This window comes from Solanum dulcamara, chromosome 6 (assembly GCF_947179165.1).
Source record: "Solanum dulcamara chromosome 6, daSolDulc1.2, whole genome shotgun sequence".
NCBI lineage: Eukaryota > Viridiplantae > Streptophyta > Magnoliopsida > Solanales > Solanaceae > Solanum > Solanum dulcamara.
Window position 1 is genome coordinate 41,519,493 of NC_077242.1, and position 9,409 is coordinate 41,528,901.

At 37.7% G+C, this 9,409-nt stretch overlaps 1 pseudogene; it reads left to right on the forward strand.

Moving 5' to 3' along the window:
• The first annotated feature begins 3,741 nt into the window (after positions 1-3,741).
• LOC129893609 (5S ribosomal RNA) lies at positions 3,742-3,860 on the forward strand (annotated as a pseudogene).
• Positions 3,861-9,409: the final 5,549 nt, after the last annotated feature.

Sequence of the window (9,409 nt, forward strand, 5' to 3'; positions counted from 1 at the left end):
TAATTCTCTGAGGTACACTTTAGATGTTATTAGGGATTTCATCAATTATGGCCTCAGGAACCACAGGCGTTTACCAAGATAATGCCATATAGTTTATGTAATCAAAGACATAATTTATGCAATCAGACTCATAGCTTATGAAATCAGAGATTCAACTTATGTAAACAAAGACATTTATCCTCTCAAAGCCTTTTAGAATAGGAGCTTATATTTCCACTTACTATTCAACATATAGGTGGCTCGGGAGTAGTAATCTAACTACTTTAGGACCCTTAGTATTTAGAAGTGACTACGAGTCATGAATTATATCCAGAATGTATAAATGGAATTACCTTCTCTTTTTTTTAGAATACTTCTTTTTTGAATCAGATTTCACTTACCTTAAGCGATTTTAATAAAAGAAGGAGATAGGCCTTATATGTCTACTCTTCATACTATAAAAGACTTGAAAGGTGATGAGTCCACTTAGTGTAGGAGTTCTAACATCCAGAAGTGAACAAGGGTATTGACTCATACTCAGAGCTTTATGAATGGAATGACTTCAAAGTTTCGTATATATATAACTTAAGCCTAAGACATGCCAAAAGAAAGAAAGGGTACGCTTCACATACCTTTTGTGGATTAGCTGTAATCCAGCTCGCCTCGTTACCTCCTTGACCTAATAAAATGAGAGTAATACCAAGGTTAATGACCTTTCGGTTTCCTATTTCCAACTCTACAACCAAGTACCCATAGGAATTATTTCCTTATCCAATACCCTCGACTATTTTGTTACTAGTTCTAAAGTTACCGAAAATCAGGCAGCATCTCCCCTATAACTTCAACATCCCTGAGATTTCACTCGGCCAAAATGTCAAAAGCCATACCAAAAACAACAACTAGAAGCATATATATAAATAAATCACTTCAACATTACCCAATACAACTCCAAACAACTAGCTCAAAACTACGATACCAAAAAAGAGTTTTTAACCTTTATTTCATAAAAACTTTAACCATACTAAATGGGGGATCGTTTGGCTGCAACCAGAAGCACCCACACCCTTTTTAAAAACACTTTACATCCCTAAAACACACAACCACACCAGCTACAACTGCGGCCTACAATCACAACACTCAACGCGACTTTGATTTAGCTATGACGACTTCAATTTAGTTTGTTTTTAACGTCAAGCATTCTTATGCAATTTTTCCACTTCCAAACTTATTTAAGAAATGTAATATAACTTATAAAATCATCATAAACTCCAATTTTAAAGGGAAAATCTTACCTTGCCCGAAACTTGCCAAACTCGCCAAAACTTGCCTCGGAAGTTCATTTAGCACGACTAAAACTTTTATGGCTGCTTGCTAACGTTTTGGTGCTGCTCCAAACCATAAATTTATATTACTAACATCTTCATAGCATATTGGTATACCCTAGATAATTAATTCAGAGAACAAAATCGAAGGCTTACCTTTCTTTCTCCTTGGCCAAACCTACTCTCTCTCTAGTTCTAGATTTTTCTTCTCTTCTTTCTTTCTCTAGAAGTCTCTTGAACCAGGCAGATAAATGACTTTCTTGTAGATAAGAATGAGTCATAACATATATATAGGCTACTTTAGGGGGGGTGACACGTGTTAAGCCCTAAGTGGTGACACGTGTCAAGCCCTCATTGGACCAACACATCCTTTCCTCCTACCATATGATGCCACGTGGAAGGAGGGGGGTCCACCACCCTTGCTCCATCTTCTACCACATTGCACCCTCCCTTTCTTGTATGTGGCACTCTCTCATGTCACTCTCTTTTCCTCCTCGTGGGTTCGTAATCTCATCTTACTTTATGAACCTATATAATCCTTGCTACGTAGGCTTGGTATGCACTCAAGTAGATTAACTATGTAAGATTTCCAAGTTGGTAGATTATGTAAGTAAGTCGATCCTACGACTCATTATTTGGTCTCCAACTTCTTTCGGATTCTTACAACGTTATTTCCAATCTTCCCTATTATGAGGTGTCACATTCTCGCTTTCTTAGAGTTGTTTGATAGCGTTATGGACTATCCGGCTCCCATGGTAACTTCTAAGAACTTGAGAAGCCTTAAGAAGCTTTAAGAAACTTAAGAATCCTTCCAAAAACATAAGAACCTTTCAAGATACTTAAGAAGCTTACGAACCTTCCAAGGTACAAAAGTACGGGGTGTAACATCCTTCCCCCCTTTAGAACGTTCATCCTAGAATGTGAACCAAAACCCTCCTCAAGATCTTATACCGACTATATAGAGAGTTTCTCTGTACCATCGCAATAACACATACTTTCACCGAGCAACCAATATCAGAGTTCCAAAGGTTGGAATTACCTGTAGACATAGAGAATGGTACAGATACTTATTCTTTATTTCCCTTTCAGCTCCCCAGGTCATTTCTTCACAACTCTTATTTTGCCATAACACCTTGATAGAAGGTACATACTTAATTCACCACCCCTTACTCTACCGATCCAGGATAGAGACCGGTTGTTTCTCATAGGATACCTCCTTTGTGACCTAGATATCCTCTACAGAATATACTCGGGTTCGATTACCAACATACTTACAAAGCATTGATACATAGAAGACTGGATGTACCACTTCCAGATTCGCTGGTAAGTCCAGCTCGTAGGCAACCTTGCCTATTCAATGGCGGATCTGATAAGGTCAATGTATCTGGGACTAAGGTCCCCTTTCCTGCTGGATCTCATTACTTTCTCTGTGTGTAGGGGGGGGGGGTTAAACCTTCAGAAATGCCCAATTATTAACTTGAAACTCTAGAAGTTGACATCAATTACCTATGTATAACTTCTGTCGACTCTGAGCTGCTAACACTCTCTCCTGAATAAGCTTCACCTTCTTGATGGCTTATTGAACCACGCTTGGGCCCATTAGTTGTGTTTTACCAACATCAACCTACCAATTGATGACCTACTCTTTTTGCCATACCAAGTCTCTTCCGTGGCCATTTGGAGATTAGCAGAATAGTTGATCTAGTAAATACTCTTGATAAGTAGTAGGAAATTATCCAAGATACCTTTAGAGTCAACCGTATAGGCTCGCAACATCTCTTCTAGCATTTAGCTAGTAAACTTAGTTTGTCCATCAGTCTAAGGGTAAAATAGTATACGAAGACCTATCTGTCTTCCCAATCTCTTCTTGGAATAATCTTCAGTAGTTAATTGTAACTCGGGCTCATTTGTCTAGACAATGGCTATGGGAACTCCATAAAGTCTCACCACCCTCTTGAACTATAATTTCACACTATCTCGGCTAAGCAGGTAGTCTTTGATTGGAGGAACATGGGCTGATCTTGTTAATCTGCGGATAACATTCCATATAGAATTATCTATCTAGGGAGTGCAAAGTGAGTCTTGTAGCCAAGGTCGTGTTGTGGAATCTTCGACCTTATATATTACTTCTTGCCTTCTTTAGATGACATCAACTGGTACCCTCACCTTTTTGGGTTTTGCTTTTTGCCCATTAGAGTTGTCTACCAACTTGTGCTGAAGTCCCCTCACACAGTGACCTGTATAGCCGTTCCATGGTTTTCCTTATCATTAACTGGTATTATGTTGAAGAACTGTGAGATACAAGTGCGCCATTTGTTAGTAATCAACTAATCCTGCTTGCTTTGCTTAAGCCCTTTTATAATTCCCTTAGTGTAACTTATAACACTCTAGGTACATAATCTCATGTCGTTACTTTGCCGCTAGTTTAGATTCTTCCATCTCGTGGGGTCATAGCAGCACTAACGCATCAGATTCCACTAGAATTTTGAAGTTAAATGTGCTTGGGCGAGAGTAGTACTAGGATGGGTGACCCCCTGGAAAGTCCTCGTGTCACGTTCCATTGCAATCCTTGCAATAATGTGCGAAGGCACTCAACCTAGACCAAGATTTACCTTAGCGTTTTTTTGCTAGTCTTCATGATTCGCCTTGCCCTCTCCGCCCCCATCTTACACTCGACGTCGGGATAGATCATTGGTTCAAGCATGGCTAGGTCCTATTTTTACCTTAGTACTCACCCCATCTTGGTAGTTTGGTCTAACCCATCTTGACATCTCTCTGTAACGTATCCAAAACATCCTAGATCCTTTTTTCGTGTACTTCTCACTTGACCCTATACTCAACATATACATATCCATAGGTTGCATAACAATTCTTATACAACCTGTATAAGATAGACATAATCGTTTTGTTTCCCCGGCCCATCTTGCTTTACATATCGACTTCACACTAGAACTTGCTCGCGCCAATGCTATTTTGTCCTACTCCTTTCTTTTCTTCCTTTACGTTCTCCTTGGTCTCCTCAGTACCTACCATAAGAGATTTTTTATTCTTTCTCCTTGCTACTTTTATGTCACCATATAAGTGGCCAATGACGTTGTTGCCATATCTTAATCTTTACCCAAATACGACCCTACTACCCTTTACACGATCCTTAGTTTGCTCAGTCCTACCCTCTTATTGTATTCAGCCCCTATAGTAGGCACCCATTGTCACGACCCAACCCCGTGGGCCGCGACTGGCATCCTACTTGGACACCCAAATGATCTTACATACTAAATCGTCATATTATAAAAGAATTCTAATTTAGTATTCTCTATTTAATCAGAAAAGAAAATTATTATTTTAAGGGGTCGCATGTGCAGAAAATAACATATCAAATCAAAAGGGGCGACAGTGTCACGACCCAACCCTGTAGGCCGTGACTGGTGCTCGATTTGAGCACCCAAGTGTACCCCTACCCTAAATTAGCATGTTAGCCGAGAAAACATAGGTAGTAATTAGGAAAGATCACTAAATAGATCACAAAAATAGATATAGGCATGAGGGCCGATAGACTGTCATAAAACACACAAAACCCAAACCATATATACAAATCCCACAACATAACTCTGTCTACAGACCTCTACAGATGATAGCATAGTCATAAGATGGGACAGGGCCCTGTCGTACCCCTGACCAACATATCTAAATATACAGAGATAAAGTTAGTACCAAAATACAAGCTCCGAACAAGGGAGCACTATCAACGATGCAACAAATGTCCTAAACAGGTGGATCAGCAAATCAAACTTCTATACCTGCGGGCATGTAACGCAGCCCCCGAAGAAAGGGGGTCAGTACGAAAAATGTACCGAATATGTAAAGCATGAACTGTACTAGATAAAATCATAATCTAAATAGTATGTATAGAATACAAAATAAATATTCAGTATTTCAATATGCTTATCATAATCTCAAATCATATATGCAAAAACATATGCCATATCCAGCCCCATTATGGGACTCGGTGAACAAAATATGGTCGCCCTCCCATCGTCGGCGCCACGGCACAACATAACACCAGAGTAGGAAATATCTCCATAAGAAATCATATCATATCAGATGGCCATATCAAATCATATCAAATCATATCATATCGGATCATATCATATCCCAAACATAGGTGTACATGGCACAACATAACTCCGTGATATAACATACACCACCCCATGTACATGTCATACCTGCCCCCTCACGTCGGGATATGGCGAACAATGCAAAGAAATACGCACAAAAATATATCCTGGACTAGGCTCAGAGAGTGGTTACAGTATACACGAGTAGAGTAGTGAGAAACTAAATGCAATTTAAATTTAAAATACTTATACAGACTCGATAGCATGGTTTTGATAACAAATCATATATAAAAAAAACTTGAATAATAATAATAGCGCAAATCTTAACAACCTCACGATAGTCTATGTCAAAATAGTTTTCTGGAATCGTCTCCATATTTCAAAATATATTATGGGACTTAACGGAATAATTAGCCATATAATATTCGGAAGAGTAGCAAAGAATTTCTCTCAAATACTACCTAACATAAGCCAAACAGAATAACAAAGAAAAATTTAGAATAGTGGGGCCCACTTCGGTCAAATGAGGTGGCATATACAAATTATGTGCGTTAAACTTCATAACGTCCTTTATAAGAGTTTCAAGGTAGTCAGAATTCATTTATGCTAAATCTAGAAGTTTAGACAATTTTTCCAAAAATATTCATAAATGCCTAATTCAATTTTACTGAATAGAAATGGGAAAAGTTTGGGCGTCGATTCTGATGAATAGAGTTATTTTCGAGGATCGTATCCACTCCTATTACATCTAGGACATGCCAAGTGAAGAAAAGGTAAAGCTTTACATACCTTATTGGCTTTTTACGGTTGTCCAACTTCAATTCCCATTTCCACCAAAATCTACAATTGGTCACATTTACCAATTACTATTCATAAGACTTTAAGAATTCAATTTTTCCAATACTTGTCTATAAAAATTTCGGCAGCATCTCCCTTATATATATGACAACCCCGAGATTACAACTCGGCCACAATATCAACAATCAAGCCAACAACAACACCAATACCATCAATAATCAATTTAAACACACTATAACATAAATTGGTTTCTTTCCAACTAGTGCAACAACTTTCCATCAAACTTTGCATTTCCAAGTAAATATGAATATTTCATGTCCATAATTAATTTCAACTCATTCTAACATAGGTGAAAAATATTCCAAGTAAGCTATCCAATTTTCATCAATTCCATATTTCACTCAAAAATTTCATACATACAACAAAAATATTACAATTCATTTTCTTCTTTCAACTTCATAATCAAATTCATTTCCTTCTTTCAACTTCATAATCAACAACAACAATCCATACTTTTAATAATTTACCTCCATATTCTTATAATATCATACTAAAATTACATAATCCCTACAACCCATTTTAATACCAACTTACACCATTTAAACTTCATTTATATCCCCAAAACCATAACCACAACTAACAAATTATACAAACTTAATTTTTTTTCCCCATTATATCACCTAACCCATATTTCCAACTTCAATAAATTTGTTCCAACTTCCATTTTCAATATCAAATAACTATCATAACTACTACTCAAATACTACCCAAAATTACTACATAAAAATACTACACAAAAATTCAAGTCTTCTTGCCAACAATCTTACATACACATAACTTATTCATATGTCAAAATTCAACCATATAACTTCCATATTTCAATGGATTCTACACATCTCTACTTACTACAACATAAACAAACTTCATAACATAATGAAATTGGATTAATTCTTACCTTTTCCTTCTACTTCTTCACTTCCAAATCAATGAAACAAACCTCCAAACTTCTAAAACAACTCCACCATGTTATAGAGAACCTTTGAATTAGTAAGAATACTAGGAGAATTTTTTTTTTTTTTTGGATGAAATTTCAAGGAGAAATTTTTCTCCTCTTGGCCGAACTCCTTCTATGTTTTTTCTTTAGTTTTCTTGCTTCCAACTCTCTCAAAATGTCTAGAAATCTCTAGGAGTTAGATGATTTAAAGGCTCCCATGTGAAATTACCATTTTGCCCCTCATCTTTCCTAATATTTCCAAGTTGAAATTCTTATTTTTGTCCTCAACCTTTTATAGTATTTCCACATGTGAAATTCCAATTTTTTCCTCAACCTTTTATAGTATTTCCATATGTGAAATTCCAATTTTGCCCCTAATCTCTTCTAATATTTCCACCTTCAAAATTTCAATTTTACCCCTAATCTTTTCTAATAATTTCACCTCCCAACTTAATCATAAGAAGCTTGTATATACCAAGACCAAGCATAGTCTTACCCTTGACTTGTTACAAGTATCCCTAACATGTCCTTAGGCGCAAAGTACGGGTTATAACATTCTCCCCCCCTTTAGAACATTCATCCCAGAATGTTACATTAGTTCTAGGGGGTTTTATGAACACAGTGATTTCACATAATTTATTAACCAACCAACATAGATAAATAAGACATTTAGGTTACTTGTGGGTGCAGAAAACAACTGAGGATACTTCTTCTTCATTTCTTTCTCAACCTCCCAAGTTATTTCTTCTCGGTGCTTATTGCGCCATAATACTTTAACCGAGGCCACATCTTTGGTGCATAATCTCCTGACCTGACGATCTAAAATAGCCACCGGCTCTTCCTCATAGGACAGCTTTTCGGTCACTTAAATGTTCTGTACGAGAAATCCTCTGGAAGGATCGCCAATGAATTTGCAAAGCATAGACACGTGAAACACTGGATGTACTGCTTCTAAATCAGCTGGTAGGTCCAACTCATAGGCAACCTTGCCTACTTTACGGACAATCTGATAAGGCCCGATGTATCTCGGACTAAGCTTTCCTTTTCTGCCGAATCTCATGACGCCCTTCATAGGTGACACTTTGAAGAATACCCAGTCATCCACTTAGAACTCTAAAGGTCTACGCCGGTTGTCAGCATATGCTTTCTGTTGACTGTGAGCTGCCAATAATCGTTCCTGAATAAGCTTTACCTTCTCAACTGCCTGCTGAATCAGATCGGGGCCAATCAACTTAGTTTCACCCATATCGAACCAACCTATAGGTGACCTGCATTTTCTTCCATACAGAGCCTCATACAGTGCCATCTAAATACTAGAAGGATAGCTGTTATTATAAGCAAATTCAACAAGTGGTAGATGATCATCCCAGCTACCCCTGAAATTAATAACACAGGCCCGTAGCATATCTTCCAGTGTTTGAATAGTACGCTTGGCTTAACCATCAGACTGAGGATGGAACACTGTACTAAGGCTCACCTGGGTCCTCAATCCCGCCTGAAAAGATCTCTAGAAATTTGTTGTAAACTGGGCACCTCTATCAGTGATAATGGATACAAGAACTCCGTAGAGCTTTACTATCTCCTTAATATATAACCTGGCATAATCCTCAGCTGAATATGTGATCCGAACCAGAAGAAAATGGGCTGACTTAGTCAACCTATCAACAACAACCCATATCGAATCATACTTCCATAGAGTGCGAGGTAAACCTGTAATAAAATCCATATTAATCATCTCCCACTTCCATGTTGGAAAATATATCTCCTGTAATAAGCTACCTGTTTTTGGTGTTCAATCTTGACTTGCTGACAGTTTGGACATTGGGCCACGAACTCAGCAATATCTCTTTTCATACCATCCCACCAGAATAAATATCTGAGTTCATGGTACATTTTTGTTGTCCCCAGATGAATAGAATATCGAGCATAATGTGCCTCACCCATAACCTATCGCGGTAGCCCAGCAATGTCAAGTACATATAACCTACCTCTATATAATAATACTCCATCATATGTAATACCAAAAGAGGTCTTCTCTTTGTCAATACTTGTATCTCGATACCGTGCTAAAACAGGATCTTCATATTGACGTCGCTTTATTTCTTCTATAATGAAAGATTCAGCAAACTCTTGAATTGAACCCCATTATCTCCAGATTCAGCCAAGCGAACTCCAAGACTGGCCAATTGACCAATTTCACA